The sequence below is a fragment of the Canis lupus genome, chromosome 21 (assembly GCF_003254725.2).
Source record: "Canis lupus dingo isolate Sandy chromosome 21, ASM325472v2, whole genome shotgun sequence".
In the NCBI taxonomy this organism is placed as follows: domain Eukaryota; kingdom Metazoa; phylum Chordata; class Mammalia; order Carnivora; family Canidae; genus Canis; species Canis lupus.
In genome coordinates, this window is record NC_064263.1 from 50,020,342 (window position 1) to 50,046,805 (window position 26,464).

Consider the following 26,464-nt stretch of genomic DNA (forward strand, 5'->3'; position numbering starts at 1 on the left):
CCCCAATGGCTCGGTGGTTGAGCATCACCTTTGGCCCAGGGCATGACCCCAGGGCCCCAGGATCGAGTCCTACGTGGGGCTCCTTGCATGGGGCCTGCTTCTCCCTCTGCCTGTGTCTCTGCCTCTCTCTCTCTCTCTCTGTGTCTCCCATGAATAAATAAATAAAATCTTAAAAAAACATATGGAAGGAAGATAATATTTATTGAATGACTTCTGCCCCTCAGGCATCACATTTGTAGGTTTTCAACCCAAAACATGACAATCTTATTTGGAAGGTACAACCTTGACCTGTTAGGTAAGAGAATCCAAGGCCCAGAGGTCCTGGGTGACTCAGAAATTCACATAGTTGAGAACCCAAGTTTCTCTGACCCCTCCATCCCACCCTGGGTCCTGGGATGTCAGGTAGGGCTGGGGTCAGGAGTCCAGGCTGGACCAGGCCCTGTTCTTCTACCTGGATTTGCCCACAGAGCTTTGCTCAGGATGCAGTGATGCTCCTTTGCGTTCTGCTGCCCCCTAACGTCCATGGCTGTGATTGCATTAGGCTGCGGCCTGGGGCTGTTCCAGATCCAGAGGCAGGAGTCTGCGAGAACACAGGAACGCCAGCCGTTTCCAGACATCAAGGGTTTGTTCAAAAAGTAATAACAGAACATGAGAGTCTCCTAACTCTGGGAAATGAACCAGGGCTGGTGGAAGGGGAGGAGGGCGGGGGGTGGGGGTGACTGGGTGGCGGGCACTGAGGGGGGCACTTGATGGGATGAGCACTGAGGGTTATTCTATATGTTGGCAAATTGACACCAATAAAAGTGAATGAATGAATGAATAAATGAATGAATGAATGAATAAATAAATAAAAATTAATAACAGGGGTGCCCGGGTGGGCCAGTGGTTGAGCATCTGCCTGGCTCAGGCCGTGACCCTGGGGTCCTGGGATCGAGTCCCCCAGCAGACTCCCCACAAGGTGCCTGCTTCTCCCTCTGCCTAATGTCTCTGCCTCTCTCTCTGTGTCTCTCATGAATAAACAAATAAAATCTTAAAAAATTAAAAATAATACCAATGAATACGACAATATATACGTATATGTTGTGTGTACACACACGTACATAAGAGAAAGAAGGCAGGAAGGAGGTAAATGAAATGCAAGCTTGTGGAGTCAGGCCAGACGGTGGAAGGCCGGCGTAGGTCAGCGGCCTCCTGCCCAGGGCTGCCCAGGGCAAACCCGTGCAGGGCATGGAAGTGCATCCCAGTGAGGGCCTGGGAGTCCTCCAGGGAGCACCCTACGGACGAAGGGAGGCTCCTCTCTGGCTGGAAGGGACACCGAGGTGGGCTGAAGGGCCAGGAATTAACTCCATAAGGAGGACTGGGCAGGCCTGTAAAGGATTGTTGTGCAATCTACTTTAGCCTCAAGACAATAGCTATAATCATAAAATTAACCTTTAGGTACATCACTGCTTAGTATCACCTAAATCTATGCAAAAGAATTCTCATCATCCCCCTTTTACAGGTGGGGAAATTGAGGTTCAGGGCGATCTAGACTTTCTCGAGTTAAAAGGGTTGGACCCAGATGATACTTCATAGCCCCCGTTTCCAGACTCTGTGCTTGTCCTGTTGCATCTTCCTCGTGCCTCTCTTTCACTTTCAAAGTACCTTTAACCCATTGATTCTCCCCCCAGGGGGTCCTCTGGGTTTTATTGATCCTTTTCGGCTCCCATGCCTGGTTGCACCTCCATAGTCTTTAAGGTACGAGGGTTACCCCACACCCAGAGCACCAACACCTCCGCTCTCCCGCCTCCAGATGACGCACACTTAGACCCTTGGAAGTCCTGCTGGGCGGACTGCGCAGAGAGAGATTCCATGAAGATTACAGATCTGTCCTTGGCCTCCTGGGAGGGGACAGTACCGGTGAGGTACCCCGAGTGCCAGTGAGTGTGTTCCCATCCACCACCCACCCTCAGCAGCTTCCCCACCACCAGCTTCCCCACCTTCTATTACGTAGGTCTTAAGGAAGGTGATCTCCAACCCCACCAAGAATTCACCAGATGAACGCAGACCAGCGTGGAGATGAGGGAGTGAGATCATGCTGAGTGAAGGATAAAGGGCAGTGTGGAAGAGGCCCGGGAGCCACTCCGGCATTGTTTCTCCTGCCTGTCTGTAGTTCATTGTGTTCTTGAAAATGTTACTTTTCCAGCACCTAATGAATGATACATCAAGGGCTGCCATGAAACTGTGGGGAGAAACTTTATGGTATGACTCATGAGCCATGCTGAATTACAGATCTTTTCTCATTAGTCTGATTAAAAACCTAAGCTCATTATGGCTCAGGAAGTGATTTAGTTTCAATGCCTTTTGGTTATGTTCCTTTTTTTATTTTCTAGGAGCACACATTTTGGCTAAGAATTCATTTTCTATTTTAAATGGTTCTAAATTTCAATTCTTAAAATGTGTGTTCATTATCATATTCAGACCTGTAAATGTTCTTTTTATATTTTAAGAAGTATTTTTTAAAAACAAAAGTGATTTCGATTTTTATCTCGTGTAGTATCTTTCTTCACAAACAGGATCCTTTAAGAAATGTTTGGGATTTCTTTTTAACTTTTTGAAGAAAATAGACTCCATAGTACCGTAGAAAGAGAATGTTGGCTTTGGAGTTAGACCTAAGATAGGTACCTTAGCCACTGCTACTAGTCTTATCTTGGTCAATCTACTTAAACCTAGTAAGTCTCAATTTCTTCATCTTCTAATGAAATTTCAATAATAACAGTAAATAGCACTGCTTGAAGATTAAATAAGTCAATATATTTAAGGCATGTGCAATAGTAGGAGCCAACGGATGTTTGTCTCACTTGCTTTCTCTGCTAATATGGATATATAGAGCGTTTACATTTTAGTGTTAACAAAAAAAATTAATTAGGCTGAAGAATTGATTTTTAACTATCCCATGTCTGTTGCTCAGATTTAAGTCTGTGTTTGCCTGTCTCTGGGGACACATGCAAAATTCTAAATGTGAACTAGGAGTTGATCACTCACAATTCCTGAGATTACTCCTCATGAACTCTACCTGACATAAGACATGCAAACGTAACATGGTCTACATGTGAAGACGTGTTGGAAGATGCCTACCTCTGTGATTTCCCAATGAACTTACCAAAGAAAACTATAGGATTTTTTCCAGTCTTGTAATAACCTGATGATAAGTATGAAGGTGTTTCCTCTCTATTGGCAACTGGAATCTCAGATCGGGTACATCTGACCCCAAAATTGAAGATGTTAGGACCCTTTCTGGCATATATCCCTGTTTCTTGTTCATTGTAACTGAGCAGTCCTCTTCAAGACCATCATACCATGGTTCTCAGTAAAGGGTGGGTGATTTTTGCCTTCCAGGGGACATTTAGCAACGACTAGAGACATTTTTGGCTGTCCCAGGGGAGGGGTAGTACTGGTATCAGAAAAACCGCTAAACATCGTGCAGCATGCAGAACAGATCCTCTCACAAATAATTATCTGGGCCACAATTTCAGTAACACTGTTACTGAAGAACTCGGACCTGATAGCATTACCATTTCCCCCAAGTGTTTGACATACTTTTGAGGTGTTTTCTTGATATCATGTAGAAACAGCCAGAGGCTCACCAGGTCTGAGGGGTTGTCATGGCTATTGAGTAGAGATGTGACCAGCTGTGCTTTCTTTCCATTCAGGATTGATCAACTGAAAATAGGTCTGGGAACAAGGAGCTTAGTTTGAGGTGAGGAATAGCTTCCTTTTAGTAAGGAAGTACAAAGCTGTGAAAACCTTGACACTGGAATTTTAAGATAGACGAAGGAAATTATTTTCCTTGCATTACTTCATATCGGTGGTCATCCTGTCTTCCTGTATCCCAAGTTGGTTATGATTAGAAAAATTAGTTAGATGAGAGGACAAGTTGGCTTGGATTCGTAAACTTTTATTAGTTAGAGCTGCTGGTTAATCCAATGTCTTTAACACTTTGGCTTCCCAACAAAGTGCCATTTTACATAACACAGTCATGGATAAATGCATTTTTAAAATTGTCTTTATTCTTTCCCTCAAATAATTCTTGATTGGCTTTCTTCCAGCATAAGACTTCAATATGTCTTACTACTGTACTTTGTGTATCCATGGCAGTTTACAGAAGGAGAAAAGGATATGAATATGTTTGGAGCATGACAAATAGTTTCTGAAATGCCTTGTAATTAAGTTTTGATTGTTAAAATATTCATAATGAGCGACAATATGGGTAAAAGGGGGTAAAATTGGATAGATTTTCTTAGAAGTCTGGACCTAAAGCCATCCAAGCAAAATTTTTCCATTGTTTTTATCGTCACTCACAGTTGATCAGTGTCCTTTATTTTCACAGTTTTATAGCATCTTTCACTCTTAGCTCATTTTATAATAAAATCTAACATTCTATGGCCTAATACACTCCAATCTTAAGCTTTCTATTTTCAAAATCAGAATTTGTCGGTGTTTTTGTTGATTGCTAACTCAGAGACTCCCAATGCTTACATTCTTAGGGATCTATCCAGAAATCTAAAGGATATACCTTTTCATATGTAATTATTATGTCTCCTTTATGTGAGTTATCTCATGACTAAGAATACAGTGGAATATGGAAGCTAATTTCACAAATTAATGAAAACTTTCAATTTGTGAAAGTGTTCAATTTGAAGATATTCTTTTACTATTAGTAGGTGTTTAAATTATAAAACCTTTATGAAAGAAATTTGAGAAGAAATTAGCATTTCAGAGAGAGATTCCTTTGTTCAACAATGTCATTAGGAATCTATGTAAATACATTACAAAAAATGGTATATATAATGGGATAAGCATTATTTATAATTGGAATTAATCTAAATGTATATCAATTAGAACTAGTAAAACAAATTTTAACATACAAATTTGATGGAATTCTAGATGGATTTCAAAAATTATGATTAATTCTTATGTACTAACATTGAAAGGCCTCAACGACATGTTTAATGGAAAAAGGGACTGTCCAAATAATATGGTCTTGTTCATGTAAAAACACACCACAGAGAAAATAAAGACTGGAAGGATACTTGGAAATATTTTTTTATTCTTGGGAAAGAAGCGAGAATTTTTTCAGATTTTTATTCTCTACTGTGTTTCTATATTGGTAAAGTTTTTATAATGAGTATGAAGTCATTTGATAATAATGTAAACATTTTACAATTCACAGTAAGTTACAGAAAACTGCCATTGCTTGCATTAATTTACTCAGTAATTTTTTGGAAACACTTGTGCATCAATCACTGTGCTGGTCACCGGTGATGTGCTACTTTTCAAATAGAACCCTTGTGTAGTTTGGAGTTTGTAGTGAAAGAAACAGATATTTATCAAATAACTATGTGAATAAATATAAACCATAATTTAGAGCAGTTATATGAAGCAGAAGTTACTGGTAATATAGAGTATACAATAGGGGACCCTGACCCACATCATCAGGTCAGAGGAGTATTTCTCTTAGGAATATAATTTGATCTAAATATAAAGCATAAATAGGAAACAAATGGGTAAAGGTGGGGGGGAGAGTATCTTAGTAAGGTAAACTGCAAGTAAACAGATTTTCTGATAGGAAATAGATCGGTATATTTAAATGCTTGAGAGACAGTAAATATAGACAGGACTACAAAGAACAAAGGAACTTTGGTGAGAAAATAGACTGTTTGGGGCCAAATATTGCAGAGCCTTTAACTCACATTAAGGATTTTGAGAGTGTAATAAGCATAAGGGGAATATATTGCAGGAAAATGTACGGAACATTATTTTGGAAAGATTGCTCTGGCTCCAGTGTAGAAAATAATGCTAGCATAGCAAGAGAAGAATCATGAAAACTCATCAGAAGCCTACTGAAATACTCACCATATACCTTATCACCTCATGTAATGGTGGCACACATAGTGGCCATTTTTCCAACATGCTGGAGGTACATGAGTGGGAAACAATCTTAGGATCACTTCCAAGATATAATTTTTAAAAAGTTATCTAGAAATGAATGGAGTATGATATCTGTGGAAGAAATATATTTGACAAAACTTTGAAAACGTGCACCCATTTAAGTACAATTGCAATAACTAGAACATAACTTCAGAAATGTATAATTGGAATTTGATTGTGTTTTTGACATCTGCAATTTTCCAAAAGGGTGGAATGACCATTATAGAGCCAAGAGTACAAAGGGGACTAAAAACAAGATGTTTGTCAGAATGTTTCTCATGGATAGAGGTCTTGTATCCTGATTATTTGCATTCTAATCTAATTGAAAGGTATATTCCTGTAGAGGAGATGGACATGCTCATTCAACCTTTTTTGCTCTGATTCCATGATCACTAAGCAGCTTTCTGATTATAATTTGTCTTCCTGTATAGTATCCTATAGGATAAGAACATGTTGCTCAGTTGAAATGAGCCATTCTGATGATTTACAGTTTCATTTAAATGAGACATTATGGAATGGGCACAGCTGTCTCTTGTAGGCTCAATTTCATGAATCCTCTGATCCCAAAAGACTGACCACTTTTAAACAGATATAATAAAGTTGAGGATCTAGGGCTACAAAATTGAAGACCAGATTCTGGAGTTTGGGAACTCAAATATTTTCCCTGTAAACGCCTCATGATTGACGGGCCATCATTCCTTAACATCCCAATCTTGAAATCCATTCCTGTAGCAAAAGCCTCCTAACAAAACGATCATCACAGAAGTATAATATCTATATGATTGGTATTTATAATTCTCAAAATTTTAGAAATTCAGCCTTTACTGAAAGTCATAGTTAGAATTCTGCTAGTAGCTGCTTGCTACCAAATATATAAACAATTCAGGATAGTGCTAAACACAGTCCGCGGAGGTAGATCCGTGTATGCTTATCCAGCTCTGCCTCTTACTAGCTCTGGAACAAGGGGAAGTCACTTAATCATTGGAGTCTGGGTTTCTTTCACTATAAACAGGGGATAATTTTGACCTAAATAAATGTCAATAGAGATCAAGTGGAAAAAAAGTTCCTAACATAGTATCTGATGGAGTTGGTTTCCCATAAATAATGGCTACTATAATAGGGCTATTTGTATTTACTTTGCCCCTCAAAGCCCTGAAATTCTAGTCTCCAAGTACCTAGAGAGATTCCCTTTCCCATGCCTCCACATAATCTTTTGCACATGATGCTGGACTTTGCCTGCCCTATCAGTATTTTCTCCGTTTCATTTTGTTCTCTGCTCAGCATGTTTTCCATGGTGTAAGAGAGAGAGACATTCTTCCCATAATTGTATTTTGACATTTATTTTAAATTCTAAATCTTAGAGAATATGTCTGTGACACAAAATGCATGTTTGATATTGATGAGGGCATTGTGGGTAAAGGGAGTTTAATGGGTATGTCTTACAATTCTACTGAAATAAGCAGTAAGAAAAGACCTCCGGGCATCATCAAAATAAAGGAGAAGTAAAATCCCTATCAAACACCAGGGTATTTTCTCTTTGATCTGCCACATGTCATCATTGCCGGTCTTCACCTGCACACCAGCTATCTGGCAGGCGATGCTTCTGCTCTTGAAGATGAACAGGTGCAGTGACTTATCCCACAGGGAGGGCAAAGATTAATGAAGTGTGTGTGTAAATTCTAGGAATAGGAGAGGCAACAGTCAGCCTTTTAATAATACCTTAATTAACACTGATATAATGCATTAACTAACCCTCAGCAGCACATTTTGACTCATTTGTTAATCTTGGCCTTAACAGCAGCTGTTCAACTATATCAAAAAGCACTGCTTCTTTCTTGCATGTTAAAGAGCCCAGAGCCTCATAAAACAACCTACAAGGCAATCAGGCTCCTTGGCTAAGAGGTTGTCAGAGAAGGCAAAAGGAACACAGAACGCTGAAAGAGAAAATACATTGGAAGTCACTACCTATGTAGTGGGTCGTAGCACGCCTTCTTGGTCGTCCAGCACAGTAAATTTCACATGGAATTTCCCTAACAATCTGAAATTTTACCCTGTCTAGATGTTTGTTTATGCTATTGTGTCACCTGGAACAACTTTCTCATCATTCAAAGCTTGGTCACATTTTACTCTCTAACCCCCCTCCCAATATCTATCTGTTCTTGTTAGATCCCCTCTGTCCCTGCTTCCATTACCCATTTGCTTCTTTTTTTTTTTTTTACATTCATTGCACTGTTATATAAATATCTGTTTAAATGTATCTGAAAAGACTACTAGACTTTGAGTCTTGAGGGCTGAGGCTGTACGTTATTTGTTTCTAGAGTCTATTTTCAGAGTTGAGCACAGTAGTTGGTATCTGGTAAGCTCCCAGTAGATGTGTGTGTTCTTAATAAATAAATGAAAAATCAATTAATAGAATCCACATAAGTTATTAAGAGATTTTGAGTCAGAATTGCTTTTATGTCCCTTAGATTCAATAATCCACAAAAATAATGAAAACCATATTTCTAAGAATGGTCGCCTCTTATAATACTTGTGATAGAAAACTGGGTATTACTACTGAAACTGTAGTCATGTCTACATAGTCAGGGGCTAAGACTCCATTCCATTCTGTTTACCAGTGACAAATCTATTCTGATTGTCCCACGGCTAAAAGTTCTGTTAAATGTCATAATTAAGCATCAGTTTAAGAGGAATGCCAGATGTTAGGAAACAGAGAAATTGCTCTTTCAGCAAATTTTCCAGAACCGTGGGGCTTTACAAATTCTAGTCTTTTTTTTTTTTTTTTTTTAGATCACCCACCGTATCACTTGTCTGTTGGCTTAACTGTTGTCCACTTTTCAAACTCAGTTTCACGTATCTATGAGGCAGAGCCCCATCTATAACACTTGGTATCTACACCCATTAAAGGAAGTATATTTTGTTTGTTAACTGATTGTTCAAGAGCGTGTTTGTCACTTGACTACTCACTTTTGGATGAGTAGGACCAAATCTGTTCGACTTTGTATCCTTTCCCTCTGTCGGAGTATCTAACCCATGGTAGGTCTTCAAAAATATTTGATGGATAAATGGTTACTTAACGTAAACAGTGGTTTTCAGTTGTGACTGTGTTTAGTTTCTATGATGATTGCATTTCAGTAGAAGCATTTTCCTGTCAGTGATAATAAATTTATTTTAAAACACAACTGAGTGTATGAGAAAAGCTTCTAAAGCTTGGCTTGTGTTCTGGTGCTCCATCTTTCTGTGTCATTCTTGAATTAAAGCTCACAAGGACATTAGTGCTCCCAGCACTATATCACTCAGTAGCTTACTTGATTTACTGGAATAACCCAATGCAATGTTCATGTCTTTAAAGGATGGATCACCCAAATACACAGACGCTCTTGGGAAATAAACCTAATAGAGACTTTAACATCAGTTCTGGAAACCCTGTCACCATGAGATAGCATTTTGTAGCACAGCATCACTATATTAAATATGTGGGGATTAAAACAAAATAATAACCTGGCCATTGATAAGGCTCTGTTCTTCACTTTCTTAATATCCATAAGCCCTGTGATGTTTGGCATTGCTTATACAGGTTAGGTCTACTAAGTTGCCATGTAGGTTTTATTTATTTCTTTACCCATTTGGTTGCTCCCACCAGGTAAATAGTGCTCTGAATCATTATAGTAAGTGTGGGCTTTTCAGTCAGTGATTATTGAAACTATTTCCCTGATTCTCCCTAGAATGAGAAGTTCCTTGAGGGTGTGGATTTGATCTTACTCATCTTTGTATTTCCATTTTATTAATGCATGGTACTAGAAATGAATACGGTATATAGTAAATGCTTGTCATTAGAAGCTGTTGTTGAATTCCCATACTTTTATTTATTTTTTTTCCATACTTTTAGATGCTTTTTTTCCTACTGTCGCACATGTATGCACTCAAAACACACATCATTTGGGACCTAAAAGAAATTTTTTGATGACTAAATCATGAATTTCATCTATTTGTCCAATCATTAATTACTGACTTTTTATCTATATATTCTATATTTCATTTTCCATTTTATGAATTGTGACTAGTAAACACTTTCATTCTTCAGTGAGTACTGTACTGTGTCAAAATTAGAAAACTATTTTGATGTCTCAGTGGCATGAAAGACATCAGTAGTAATTTCTCCTGCAAAGTAGAATTGTGTAGTGGGAAAGAGCAGTTTACTAATATTAGACTGACAGAGATAGCAAGATTTGCTCATGGATGGAATGGGCTGTGAAAACAAAACATAAAAACACTCTAAATGTACTTAGAATGTAGGTGCCACTTAAGAGGGTGGATTGACTGACTATAAGAAAGAAAATATTTTACATAAACCAGTTATTTGGCGAGGTGAGGTGTGAGATGACCCATAGACATCCACATTAGTGATGTTGAGTAGGCAACTGGATGTATGCTTCTGTAAATCAGAGGAGAGACTTCCCACAGATAAAAATAGGAATATACCAAAAAAAGATGATATTCCAAGACAGAAGATGGAATTAAACATTCATAAATATTGAAGATTATTACTGCTGTAGTCATCACCGTCCTCGTCATCACCATTATGATCATTATGTTAGCCTTGTTTTCCTCTCTGAGGGCATCAGAGTCATGCTCTCTTTGGTGTAGTATAGAGATTGTGAGGTTTAAATGATTGTTTTGCCTCTAGATAATTAAGGAAAAGTAGACATGTATGTGGACTGGGAATAGAGAGTGCAGCAATTCTATAAATTGTAGCTGGAAGAGCAAAGAGGATTTGGGGGTTGATTAAAAACATTGTCAGGTCTAAAGGTCTTTTGAACCCATTTGCAAACCCGATCAAGAATAGTTAGAATAAATTAAAGCTAAGTGACAAAACAAACCCTTTCATGTCCTAGGGAGAGAGAGTTTGAGTAATTAAGGCCAGTTCTGCACTTTTATTTCAGTAGCATAATATTTGCATTGCATATTAGAACTGTGTTAATCTGACAATTGGTTTCTCTACTCACAATTCCCTTTCTTAGTCACTGATACTGAAAATGATTCAGAACTTCATGTAATAATAATCTCTTAGCACAATTCATCCAACTTCGAGATCATTGAAAATAAACCCACTCACCTGATCATTTTCTACTAAAAGTAGGTCAAATTGCAGGCAATCAATAGCCTGCAAGGTCAAACTCTGTTTATGGATTTGAAATTAAAATGCCCAGCTCTGAAGGGAGATTTAGTTAGTCTTTTCAACGTCTATTTTAATTAAAAAAATAATTCTGCAGTATACACTATTACTAATATCAATACATTAACTTCTGGTTGTTTGTAAAACTGTGCCAAGTATCCTACTAAACACTTTGGGGATATTATTTGATTTAATCCTTACACCAGCTTTGTAAGGAAGCCACTGCCCCTCTTTTACAGATGAGACAACTAAAAATAAGAGCTTTAAGGACAGTGTTTCTCAAAACAGATTCAGATCAGTAGGTCTGGAGTACAGATTGAGATTTTGCATTTCTTACAACTCCCAGGTTTAGCAGACTTGGCCATAGAATGTATCTGGTCCAAAGCTGCCACTTATAATCTACTTACTTTTAGGCCAATTTCATCCCATTGTAAAAAAGAATATTTCTTCCTACAGCTGAGCTCCTTTCTCCAGTATCCTATGGCAACCCAGCCCTTCAAGGAAGAGAAGCCTGCTTCACATTCTCTGTATGTTAAGTCTGTGAGTGAGTTTTAGTGCTTGGACTTCATGTCTTCTATAACTGCACCTTCTTTCTGGCTTCCCAACCCAATCACAGGTTCAACTTCTGCCGTTAGAACCTACCTATTCCCTTGGCCTTAGTGAAGACCATAAAGTTTGTACTTCTTTGCCCAGACTTCAAGGATCGAAGCCCCTAGATTGTCTACTACTTGGCCACTCTTCCTTCTAATCCCCTTCTCTTCTGCATTTTTAGATTTATTGTCATGCAGAAGGTGCGAAGGAGCAAAGAAGCCATCGCACTCGCGCGCTCTCTCTCTCGTATTGTCCCCTCCTATTCTATTCCCTACGAGGCCTTTCTCACCTCTGTCCTCAATCATGCCATTTGTTATTCTTGGAGTAATATTTTACTTTACATATATATACCTTCTCTCTTCTTTTTCAAAAGTTTTCTAAAATCTCACCTTCAGCAGTAAATCCTTCCAGAAACCAAGCCCCACAATAATTATCTTCCCAAGACTGGTGAGTAACTCACATTTTCCATTCTACAACTTACAAACATAGACATTTTCATCAATAAAAATGTATATATAATTTGTGCCTTTCCCATGACTTTTTTCCTTCTACAAGCTGTGTATGTTCTATGTCCGTGATATTAGAGCTAGAGAGTACCTTAGATTTTATGTAGTTTAAAAAACCCACAGCATTCTGCAACTAGAAATTTAAGCAGAGAAAGCACCAATTTAAAAAGTACTAGATACCGATACCATGTACGAATTAAATAAGATAAAGAAAGTTATGTGCCTAGCAGCCCAAGTATAAAAGGTGAAATAAAGTACTAAAACAAAATTTTAATAGCATGGTTTATTAGCAAAATTGCTGAGGACAAAAATAGTTCAGTATTAATTCAGTACCCTTTCCACTCAACCATCTGGAATTAAAGCATTTAAAATTCTCAGACTATGACAATAACGGTATAAAACTAAGTGGCCGAGTGTTTAGGACTCACAGTAATAAGACATTTTAATCTTTCTCTGGCCTTTACTGTAAAGACGTACCTGCCTAACAATATTGGTTGAGGATATATGATCAGAGAGCATTCCTTGCTTTTTTAAAATCCAGAGGAAGAGCAGAGCACCTTGGGGCTGAACACAGGGCCCTAGTCTAACTGAAATGAGAATAGAGACCCTTGGGCATTTGCAGTACAACTGCAGTCCTAAGTTCACCTTCTTCAGAGGTATTAGATTCATCCTTTGAACCTATCCTACCAATTTCCCGAGGGAGAAAGGAAAGATAAAGGAAGGAAATCATGCCTCTTACTGTATTCCAGACTTGATTTTACACAAGCCAGAGTTCTAACCATCTATTTGATTCAGCCACCTTTAATTATAGACATCTATAATTGAGCACCTTTAAAATAGAACTTATCTTTTTCTAACTATTCTCCACCTTTTTATCTTAAAATCATTGATTCTGCTTCCCAAACTAGAGCATTTGATATCATTCCATTCTGGATGCTGGCCTTCTCAATCCCCCCTCCCTATTTAAGCAAAACACAGAGCGCCGGTTGTATCTTGAGATTTTTTTAGATCTATTTACCCCTGTCTATGTCAAATGCCATTGTGTTAAATCCAGTCCCTTATCATCTTTTACTGGAAAAACTCCAATTATAACCAAATGTGCCATTATATTTTCCAGATGATGAAAAATGGTCACAGATTCTTGTTACTTAGGACCAGGCTGATGACAACACACTGTGGTCAACATTTACTACTGCTTCTTTGTCTTTGGATAAGTCCTTATTCATAGGGAAGTTCCCCTACAATCTGGTGCAGCACAAAGATGTCCTTGAAACGTTACATAACCATCAGCCAAGAGCACTGAGCTGTTGATATTAGTCCCAGATATTAGGAACCAAAAATGTGCATAATACTTTTGTTTGTTTTCAGTCTTTATTACATGCAAAATTCATAGTTTTTCTTTAATCAGAAAGTACTATAACCCTGAAACATAAAAATAATGAATCAAAGTCCAAAAGTTTACTTCAGTAGCTATTGGGTGACACTCACTTTCTTAAAGAAGATAAGATACATGCTAGTAGCCTGAGGTAGGTTGGGTAACAAAGCATTTAGTTTATGCTTTTATATCTCCATCAAATGTTCTCATTGTTTTTTTGTGGAATGTATGCTTTTGTGGGTTGGAACATATTTTAATTTCAGTTGGCTATCGGGTAGGATTGTAGCTGAGCACAGGAAATTTCTGTGTGTGCTACTTAAAAATAAAAGGAAATTTCATAGCTTTAGTGAATTATTTGACTTTAAAATTTGCTAGATAAAATATCACAGGAAAGAAGTTTCTTGGCCTGCTTCTATGAGAACTTCTTTGGGTGAATACATTTGCAGAGACGTATGAAAGCATTCATTAGAAGTGAATCATAGTGTACTTTCTTCAAATAATTTTCCATTCAAGTGGCACTTAATTCATAGTTTATACATTCAGGGCCAATGGCTACACAATCCACATTCCATGAGGAGTACCAACAATTTATAAGATGCTCCAGGTTTCCTGAAAGTAGAACATATTATGTCTACAACAGATAACAGTGAGAGGAGTGAAATGGTAAGATTGTCAGCATCCCTTTGATGTCTTTTAAACAAAGATCCTAATGAACATCTACTCATTTTTACTCCATGTGATCTTATGGAAGAAAAATTTTGTTTGGGTCTTGGGATCTTAGGCGTGCAATGAACCTAGAATTCATTCCAACATTTTTTTCATTTTTGTACTGGAAATGTTTTTTTATTCTTCAGATCTCAGCCTCATTAAATCTGTAAGCTACAAAGCCACATAAATAACATTCAGTACACTTGTGCATGTGATGATTTCAGTAAATTCAAGAGCCCTTTACCAATTTACCACTCTACAGCATCCAAAGTGGGAAATTCATCTCCTGTAAATTGTCTACCTGCTAATACTGGATACCACTGAGAATAACTATCTTCAATATGTTTTTAAATGGGGAAAATATATTTTCCTAAAGGAAATAAGCTATGACTCAATTACTCTGTAAAATTATTTGTTTGGTGGGAAGTGCCATCTTACCTCCCTTAATATACCATAAAAAGTGGATTCTTTATTGCTCTTCAGTTTTTCCATTGAACTGGATTCTCCATCATGCAGATATTTTTCTGAGATTGAAAGTTACATATTTTGGGGCACCTAGGTGGCTTAATTGGTTAAGTGTCCGACTCTTGATTTTGGCTCAGGTCATGACTTCAGGGTCGTGAGATGGAGCCCCCTGTGGGGCTCCACGCTGGGCATTGGGCCTGCTTAAAATTCTCCCTCTCCCTCTGGCCCTCCCCCCCAACCAAGCAAATGTTAAGTATTTTGACAGACATGTTTGTGTAAGTCTTCTAGGCCACTGGAAGTCTAGGAAGGAGTGGAGGAGCTATTGAGGGAAAAGCTCTACATGGTGGTACCCAATTAAATAATAATAATTGCATTTTATCATAGCTCCTTGAAGAACATCTCAGGTGGAATGGGGATTATAGATCTGAACAAACCTATAAATCTATATGCTAAATAAATTAGGTGAAGTTTCCCATGGCATAAAATATGATCACAAAATATTTAGAGAATTTATCCTTAGCATTTACCCATGAGGTTTTCTGCTTAGTAGGTGAAGGGTTTTGTTTTCTTACCCCATGACCTCTTCTAAAATCTCAGTAAGAATTTTTAAATAGGAGAATGATGGAGAGTAGGTAAGGAAGGCTATTTCCCCTCATCGAACTCCTCCCCTCTAACTTCACAGGAATGAAGACTACTTAAACTCTTCTTACTTGCTCCTCATCTTCTACAAGGAAATTAAGTGCCTCCCTGACATTTCCTGGGTTGAACAATGAGAAGAGGCCCTCGCTTTTTCCCCTGCGGACATTGCACATGCCTCAGAAGACTCACAAAGAGCTAGAGGTGTCATGGAATATTAATTATAGTGAGATAGGAAGAAAAGGTGTTTCTAGTGATTCTCTAAATACAGTTCAGAAATCCCAAGAAGATTAAGTAAAATAAACCCTTGGCATCAGGGTTAACAGCAAACAACTTGTACTGAAAAGGAAGTAATCTGGTGGATTTATCAGTGTTCGAATCTTCCCTATCACTGAGGGACAATTCCTGTCTTAAGTACTGTGCTGGGAAGCATGGTGACCAGGGTGACTAAATCGCATATATGGTATAACGTTTCACAGTATATAAATCTGAACTCCATTAGAGTCCATAAGATTTTAGAGGTTCCTAACAATGGTGAGAGATAGGAAATCATGAAACCTTCTACTGCCCGTCTGATCAAAAAGCTCCAGCTGCATGACTTTAAAGTCCTTTGGGTTAGAGACCAAGCTGTCATACCATCAGGCTCTTGGGATCTGATTTTCTACTCAAGAACCATTTGGTCATCAGATGGATGTTCAAACTCTCCTGTTGCCAGAAACACTGTGAGTTGAAATAGGACTTTTGAGTATTGTTTTCTGTTTTTATTTTATTTTCTTCTTTTAGGGATAGCATACCATTACTTGGTTTAGCTCTTTTTTTTTTTTTTTTTTTTTTTTTTTAGGCCAGATAAACCTGGATTTGAATACAGGATCTGGAACTCATTTATCTGCTAATCTGTCCTTGGGAAATTCCCTGCCCTTGCTGAATTAGTTTCTTCTGTCACAGAAAGATACTAATTGTTTTCATCTGGATTTGTGAGGGAGCGTTGATATTGTACCTGTAGAGTAATAGGGACAACAATTCTGCATCAAGTTGTCTTTGCTGAAAATGAAGGTTGGGATATTGTCTCGCTGCTTGAATTCTACGTCATACCTGAGTTCTTATAAATGAACTCCTCCCTTGGTTTTTATCCTTTGTTCATCTGCCCTAGAACCAGGACTTGGAACTCTTAACTCCAAGACAGTAAGCCAATGACCCTGGTGAGTTCCTGACCATTACTTTTCCTGCCTGCTGACCTAAATACTTTAAGACTGTTGCTGGAGATTCAGGTGAATTGTGCCAGTTATTACCATATTGGGCACTGGACTTTGCCTGCCAATGGGAAATTCTTGACTTCTGACTTTCCCCGGCACGTGCCCTTTCCTGGTTAGGTGGGTTTAATTTCCGAGCTACCCTCTATGCCAGTAACATTTTATTCTTCCAAGACAAAATGGACAATGCATGACTGAGTCCCAGGATATGAAATCACAGGCCCTTAGCAAGACATTAAGAGAGTGGATTACCTTCTAATAATAGGAAAATAATAGAATAATAATCATCATCTTTGGTAAATTATACTTCCTGCCTGACAGATACTGTCTGTTAGCCTCGGAATAATCCTAAATACTAATTATTATTCCCATTTTATAGATAAAGAAAATTATGTTCGACTAAACTGCACTAAGCCCAGAAATATGTTGTTGTTAGCAGTGGAAATAATAAAAATTGAGGTCAGCCAATTACAATTCAGAAACCTATGCTCCTTTTACCAATTGTCATGAATTATGCCCCATTTTTAATGCTGTTAGAGCAAAATTCCAATGTACTTGATACTTTTGTCCAATGTAATGGAGATGTTTTTCAGAAACAAAGTAATTTGTCATAATATCTTCTGTCAACATCTATGGGGACTTGTCCTTAATTCACTAAACACTCATCGCTTCATGTTTTGTTTTTGTTTTTTTTTCCCTAAACTCAGACATGTACGAATTATAAAATGGTAGTGGTTTTATAGTAGAGTTGTATTTGGCTTGGTGGCCTTTTGACATGATTTGGTCAGGTTTTTGTACCTGTTTTAAACTGATGGCGTATCTCTCTGTAGCTGTCACCTGTATCTCTTTGCACAAAACATTAGTCCCTAGATTTCATGATTCTTGTGGGTATACTGGAGGATAAAATTAATGGGCAGAACATTTGGGACACTCATGACTTTGTTTATAATTTCTGAATTAGGTGGGGGAACTGAGACAATTATCTGGAGATTTACCCTCCATTTGGGACTGAGGCTTCAATCATCAACATCACATCTCTGGTTTGCATGCGCTGGCCTTGCGTGGATAATAGTTTTTTTCTGGCTGCCTTGTATTTGTTTGGATAAAGGGACATATCACAGAGCACACATCTTAACACTATTATTCATCCCATTATAAATGACACTGACAAATGTGAAGGAGGCGGGGGCCCACTTATGAAGTATTCATGACACACTCCTTTTCTATCATCCCACATCCGCCCACCCTGACATTTCCTGATCCAAATTGTGTAGTAATTCTTCTCATCCTATGTTTTCCACACATTCTTTCAGGTCAATACACAGATGCTTTTACTTCTCTGAGTTTGAAAAAAATAAATTATACTCCCACACCCATCTATAAAAGATTATTCAAGGTCATGGCAATAACAACTCTTTCTTCCTGTGCAAAAAAAAGAGTAACTTTGCTTTCTTACGGTGGATACTCTTTGGTGTTTGCCTTAAAAATGCTCTTGGGATAAAAATAAATAATTTGGAGTTTCCATTGTCCTTCAAGAATTCAAAATGGTGTGCTATTATGCGTTAACACATGCTATATTAAAAGCAAGAGCTTTGTAAGGTGCACTATACCATCTAGACCAATTGGTTCTTAACCTTGCCGGCACATGAGTATCGCCTAAAACACATTTACATATTATATATAATATATTCCTAATTGAGTATGTAATATACATTCAACAACTGTTTATCACTCTTCAATATTCTGATTAAAATAATCTTGGTTGGCTTATCAGCATGAAGATTTTTTTTGACACTTTAAATGTGTAGCTAGGGTTGAGAATCACTAATCTAGACCATGTGACTCGGGTTAAGAACATAGACTTTGCATTCAGAAAGACTGAAGATTTGATCTTACTATCTCATCAACCATTCCATCTTGGGCATTTATTTAACTTTCTTCACCTTAAGTTTCTTAATCTATAAATTGGCTTGACCATACTTCTTTGAGAAGTTATTGTAGGAATAGAATAAGATAACGGAACATAACATACTTAGGGAGTGTCTGGTACTTAGTTATTAGTCAAACATTTTTTAGTGTAATGATCATCAGGAGTTTTAGTTGTGCCTCTATGGTAATACAATAGTTTTACTAATAGCTTACCTAAATATCCAAATTTCAATATATCACAAATATCAATAATAATAATTGCAAACATTTACTAACTACAATAGTAAGTGCCAGGTTGTTGAATCTCTTATTTTTGCTTGATCAAAATTTTGAAATGTGCTTTAAGCCAGTTTTACAAAAGAAGACCAACCCTGCCCGGGAGTCCCATGGCTTACTTAGCAGATGACTTATCAGAGACCTCTTCTTATCTTATTTCCTGTTTTTGTTTTGTTTTGTTTGTTTGTTTTTTAAGATATCTAGTATCTCTTATTTAGTAGTTGTTATCTCCAGAATCTCCAGAGTTACTCATCTTCTCTGGTTGAGATGACATCCCCATGGGAAGGAAAAGTTGGCATCCCAACCCTAGCTGGGGCCCCACATTTTTATTTTATACTGGACCTTCACATTTAACCAAATATGGAAGAGTCTGACAGAGATGGGGTTGGGAGGATGATTTGGTATGTTTGGAAAGGACCAGGCCAACATGAGCCTACCCTACCCTGGTGGGACTGAGGCTGAAATGATGTGCCTATTGTTTAGAACAAGGGGTTCTAGAATTTTAAAAATTCTCAATATAAATGTCACCCGTGCCATTTATTGGTTGTATGATATTTGGTAAGTAACTCTAAGCCTCAGTTTCCTCTTCTATAAACTTAGCACAATTTTTATACTAACCTCGTGAGCTTGACGGGGTTAAATAAGACAGTTTATGTGGAACGATTGTTTACTAGTGTCTGTGAGGCAGTGAGGACCTAATAAATGTGTTTATTATTATTTTTATTTTCCTTTTGACTCATTGTCTTTCTGGGCTGAGACCAAGTTGTTTGCAATGAAATATTCGACTGGGACCTTATACAAAAAAAAGATTGCTCAGAAGTATGTCCCTTCTTATTTCTCAATCCTAGTCTAGGTCCCCCCCCCCACCCAAGAAAACTCATTGTATTTCCTACTTCTTCAATCAAATTTCAATGGAATTATAGTTTCCTATTGTATACTTTCAGCAGGCATCTCAGAAAAATAGGTAGTATCTGAAAAGTTCGGCTTTGCATACCCTCCTTTCTGCTCCCTGAATGTCGTAATTGAGTTAGAATGGGAGAAGCATTTAGGTTACAACTGTCCTACCTCCCCTACCCCAGCAGGCCCACATGAACATCTACGTATTCTTCTCCCTTCCACTTCCCTCTCTCTCTTTCTCTGGGGATGTCCATTCATTCACTCATACTAATGTTCCTTGAAACATTTAAGATGCATTTCCAAGTGACAGGAAGGGCTGCCGTACAGAAGCATCATCTTTTTTTTTTTTTTCCATTCTCTAACACATTAATTGGTTGGATTGATTTTCTGGATGAGTAGGAAGGGAGAATATGCATTTAAGAAAGATTGATAGGATAACACAGTTGTTTATGCTTGAAAATGCAATTTTTCTCAGAAATAAATATACAGAACATGAAGAGGCTAGAAGGATCAAAAAGTACATTCCTTGCCTTAATTTATCTCCTCTAGATAAAAAATATAGCCTTCTGAATAAGAATAATGTTAACAGATATTAACCAAGCCATCCAGAGAAAATACAAGTGCAAAATAAACATATAACAGAATTTAATCCCATGAAGATTGAATTTAAAACAATTATTTTTCTCTTTGCATTAATCAATTTAACAGATTTCATTAGGACTAATTTTGGTGATGTGGGCTTATTAAGATATATACCCTTATGAATGTAAACCATAAAGCATTCTGACTCTAAATTAAAAATCATGTTTTAAGAGTCACAGAACTATTAGGATTTTGAGTTCCAATTATTCCACATCTAGGAACGTCGTCTAAGAAAATGATAGGAAATCTAGACAAAGATCTATATGTCAAAATGTTTATTTGTATCATCAATTATAGTAGTAAATAATTGACCACAAGCTGAATGTCAAAATATAAGGGCTGAATAAATTATTTATTATTTTTTTATTTCCTCTCCTCTAATTCTCCCTCCTAGCATTTACACACCCCTCCCCTCTCACTCAGTAGATATCTCTATCTCTTTTAGTTTGATGATGTTTATTGGAGGAAAATGAGACAAATGGGAGGAATGGTCCTGCACTGCTGGGGCAGCCATGATCTCTATCTGATCTCCCTTAGAGGTTATCCGCGGGTGACCATCATCATTATTGGGGATCTTTACTTCTCTTACTATGGTCAGCAACTCTACTAAAGAGATTTCATTTGACACAGACTCTGTTGGAGATCTCATTACCTTTTCAGGCAGGCCACTTAGGTCAATTCTTTTTAAAACGTGTGTAGGAAGGCTACCTACTGTATAGCCCCCGATTGGTCCATGAAAAATACGCATTCTTTGCCCCAGGTATCCAAGACTTTCCCAGTGGTGTCATTTTTCCCCACCATCACAGAAGTCATCTAGTAAAAAATCTCTCAACCGTAGGCTTTTTTGGAAAAGGATACAGCGCCAGTTGCTGTGCTCCCACAGACACTGGGGGACGAAGATGAAGCTATCCAAGTGCTCTCCTGGAATCTTCTCTCATTTATCTTGATGGGAAATAGATACATTCTCTTTTGCCCCATAAAGATCAGAGTATGTAGCCTCACTCCATGTTATTTTTCCAAGGGCATTTTCTCTCCTAGATGTTTAACTTCAGGTCTCTTATGTATTCTTCAATGAGGACTAAGCCACAGTTGAGAAAAAAATAGATATAGCTTGCCTCCTTCATAAATTCTACTAAGATAGTATGGCACATCCCTTTTTATGTGGGGATAGTTGGCATCTGTGATCTTGCAAGCTCAGTTCAAACTAAGACTGAAATGGGCTTATATTTACATTCTTCTGGCTTATGCAATATTAATTGATGAGATATACCATAATATAACAGAGTACAGGAGATGCATCAATCCGCACCTGGGAGCAGGGAAGACTTTCCCAAAGAAATCAGTCATCAAGCTGAAACCTAAAGTATAAGTTATCAGTAAGTAGAGTGAAGGAGATGAGGGGAGGAATAGCAAGCCAAGCAAAAGGGCAGTATTTAAAGATGATAGATAAAGATATTTAAAGGAAAGCAAAATGATATAACCACTGTGGAAAACAATACAGAAAGCAGTTTCTCATAAGTTAAGCATAACACTTAACATGCACTCTAGTAATCCCACTCCAAGGTGAAATGATAATTTGTATTCATACAAAAGTCTGTATGTGAATGTTTATAGTGGTTTTATTGCTAATTACTCCAAACTGGAAGCAAAGCTAATGTTCTTTAATTGATGAATGGACAAATTTCCATTCCATCTACAATGGAAAACTACTCAGGAATAAACAGGACCACATTATCAATCCATCTTCCAACATGGATTAATAATTTTGAAAGCATTATGGGAAGTAAAAATATCCACACTCAAAAGGCTCCGTACTGCATGATTTTATTTATATGTTTTTCTGGGAAAGAAGAAAACCATAGAGACGGAACTATTCATTGGTTATCAGGGACTGGAGGCAGGGGCAGAGGTTGACTGGGCATGAGGGAATTTTGGAGGGGGGTGGAGATGCTCTGTATATTGATCATAGTGTAGTCACACGACTCTCTTCACTCTGTCAAAGCCCTTAGAGCTCTACATAAAAACAAAGGTGAATTTTACTATATGTAAATTATACCTCAAGTAAAAAAAATAATATGGCCCCTCTGAGGAACTGAAAAGTAGCTACTATAGAAATAGAGTAAGAAGCAGGGAAAGGTAAATGATGAGGCAAGAAAGATATGTGAGTGTCCGGTCATTCAGGTCCTTGTAAATCATGTTCAGGAATCCGAGCTATACCCTTAAGGTGATGGGAGACCGTTGAGTTGTTTAACTTTGTTATCGGTCGTTTCAGAGGATCCCTCAGCCCATGGAGTGAAAGCAGGAAGCCCAATGGGGCCGGGAGGCAGGAGGGTAGTGAGCGGGTAGGAGATGGCGCGTGCCTGGGAAAGTATGGTGGAAGTTCATTCACTTCCCATCAAATACATTTGGAGCGTCTGTTAGGTTAAGTGAGATATTGCCTGGAAATAAAATGGGTGGTAAAAATCAGACATATGCTCAGCAAGCTCAGAATCTATTGGCATAGACAGCAAGAGTACAACTTTGTCTATGATAAATTATAAGGAGAAAAGGCAGTTATTATAATGGAAGTGTGTAAAGGAGACTGTGTCAGACATGGTCAGTCGCTGACCCCAAACGTATTCCCCTTGTCTCGCTAACAGAAACTCCCACTGTGTTAGGGGCACTCATGTGTTCGCCTGAAAGACAGTATTTCCCAGGTTCCCCAGCCGTGAGGGGTGGGCCAGTGACGCAGTTCTGGCCAGTGATGTGTAAGTGGAAGGATGCTCGGTTTTTCTAGGAAGGATTTGCTTTCCTGATTATAGGTCCCCTTACGCTTTTTTCTGCTTCCTGTCTAGTACATGGGATGATGGTTGACTTAATGACAATATCAATGACAACTATTCAGTTATTTTTAAAATGTAATACATGATAATAATCATTGATTGTTACTTCCAGGAGACTTGTGTCCGTTCCTCCCTTTCCTTGCTGCCACCCCAGTGCTTAACAGAGGTTTAGGTAAAGGTTCGTCATGCATGGTGCGGTTCATCCTATAAATTCCTGTGCTCTGACTCTTACCTACTACGTGAATAGCAGTGTTGAAGGGCTTGGGTTCTTTGAGCTTAAAGCGTGTTAGGTCTAGGGTTTTGGGGGAGGGAGGGGGGGTGTCTCCACGGGATGGCAGTGCTAATCGGTTGGTACCAGCATTCCCAAACGTCCTGTTGAGGAGGATTCTGTATCGACAGGAAAGAGTATGGTCTTAATTAGTCGTGTCGCATGTACACAGGAAGGAAGACTGGTCACAAATATGTCTTTGGCATCATGGTGTAGCCATTTAGGAAAGGAAGGCGAGACACGAGGCGGGCCTTTAGCTATGGCTCGAATGCTCGAGAACATGGAAACAAGAGAAGGTAGTCCTTGGAGCCCTCGGAAGCCTGACTCTCGTAGTTTCCATCTGGGCAGACAGGCCTGGGAACAGTCAACACTCAGCCAGGAGGAAAGAATGGGGTGATCCCCGTCGCGTGGATGGCTTAGGCTCTGATACCGGGAGCTGCGTTTGTACCGGCCTTCACCTAAGGAAGCTGCACAACCCCTTAAGCAGTTTCTCTTGCCTGAGGCCATTCGCCACCCTTGGAAGCCATTTTCCTCCTGTCTGAAGAGAGTGAGGAGAGGTGAGGACGTGAGGCCACGAGTGAAAGCAGCCTTCCGTGCCAGGCACTCAGGTCTCCAGCTAAAAGGAGAACAAGCCATGAGGTTAATTTTGTCTAGTTTTAGGTACAAATTATTTTAGTTTTGGGGAAGTAAAATGAAGCAATTCAGAGAGAAGAAAGAATTCCGGAAAGAGATTCTATTCTTACCAACCCAGCAGGGATGTACATTTCAATTGCCGAGAGGAAGCAATATCAGATGTAATACTAGAGGCTCATTGCAAGCGGAAGCAGGAGCCCTAATTCGAAGCGGGAGCCATTCATAAAATGACTCACAAACTTGCTCGCAAGAATTAAACCAAGTTTATGAAGAATAATTCTTGTTTGTATTTTTTTTTTCCTTTTCAAGCAAATAATGAACAGTAAGTAATGTGGCCCACATCCAAGGTGTCATCATTCTGCTTTTTAACCGTGGGCATTATTAAAGGAAGAGACTGACATGCATGTTGAGTAACCGAGGGGTAGCTGACAACCAAAGGGGGGATATTGGAAAATCCTTGCTCCTGGCCATACGCTGGATTAATAAGAGGATAGAGCAGTTAATGGTATTTCATATTTGAGTTAAATCTGAGGCCCACATTTCTCCCATGAAGGACATTAGGCAGCGGAGGAGCCAGTGGCAGGTCCTTTCATGCGCCGGCTCGGCTGCCTCAAGGGACCTGCGTGATGAAAGCAGGGGATTAACCGAAATCATGTTTTCACTGTAGGGTGTTTACACATTTCCTGCCGGACAGCTCCACAGTCACGTGGCACCCTTTATTGGATTAATTGATCGGATTAGTACCAATGTCTTCCCGTGTTCTGTGTCCTCCCCCACAGTCATGTATCTCACCTCTAACTGGGACCGAAACATCTTCGCAAGTAGTAGATGCCAGCGAAGCTTCTGCTGCTCAGAACCAAAAGAGCAATATCTCCTTCTGACTCATTTCTCAAGACTCCTGACTATTACCACTTTGGATCACATTATGGGGCAAGCAAGCTGCTTTGGATCGCAGCGCTGCTATGCATTCCAAACTTCCTCCCCGAGAGAGAAAACACAACGTAATGTAAAGGCCTGGGCCTCACTGGATTTCTTTCCTCCCCATAAATTGCTGTTTTCTTACAGTACTGCCAAGAGGAATGAACCCATGTCACCAGAGTTCCTTGAATCTGCCCTCTCACACTTCAGGACTTGACTTTTGGAGAGAGAATTGGACATTTAATTCCCTGGGAAATCCAATCCAGAGTGTCAAGGCTTTCGCAACTGAAATGTGGGTCAGATGTCAAGTCTGTCACTGAAAAAAGGAAAACCTCTCTTGTTGGTTTCATATTTTTGTTTCTCCACTCCCATTCCCCATCTTCCTCATCAATGGCACGTTTTCTGAGTGTCTTGTGGGGAGAGGTTGGGACATCTTTACCCTGTCGGACAATAAAGTCGGCAAAATAATAAAAACAGTTCATTTTCATGTAGTCTGATTCCTATCTACTTTTCTAAGTAATTACTTGAAGTAACTCCATCAGTCACCCTAAAACAACCCTGAGGTCAAAAGTTATTTCTATCCTCATTTTAATGAAGCTGAAGCACATGGAAGCTAAGAAAGTTGCCCAAGTTTACAAAGTATGAAGTGGTGTAGCTAGTATTCAAACAGGCAGTGTGGCTCCAGAGTATGTGCTAAATGGCTTCTTACAGGGATGTCCCTGCTAGTGGGCATATTTCTCAGAGTACGAGACTGATGCTACTAAAGACTTTTGTGCTGACAAATGTCGTCAACTAATGAAGACTGCGTCAAGTAGAGAGCTAATGAGAGCCGAACGAAGAAAGGGATCCATGTACACACCCATGCACTGAAGCACGAGCCTGTACATTCATGTATTTATTGACTATTCATGTGTTTCTTCACTCAGAACATGTCACCAACATGTACCACTTTGGAGAAGCATTTCCAATCTCTCTCAGACTCTTCAACCTTTTGTCAAACAGAAATACTAAGTGTAGACATAAATGTTTTTGTGAGATTTAATTGAAATACGGCGTGTAAAATGTAAGCACAGCCTGGCCCATAACGTACAACTTATTTAAACTAGTTGTTTTTACTAATGATCTAAAAAAGAAGGAAAAATAAGCAGCTAGTATTTATTGAACCCTAAACATGTACAGGGTCACTGTGTTTAGAGAACAGGGTAGTTAACATGTTATTCATCTCTGTTTTTGCAATTTCTGCATATTGTGCTTCTCTTCCGTTCTATCTGTGCCTCCTTCATTGATTTTTGTTGTGGAGAGAAGCATGTTGGTCATGGGCCAGTTTGTATCACTCCTTCCCTCTCACTTTTTCCCCCCCTCTGGCTCATTTCACACTTGGTGTTTTTCAAAGGTCTTACTT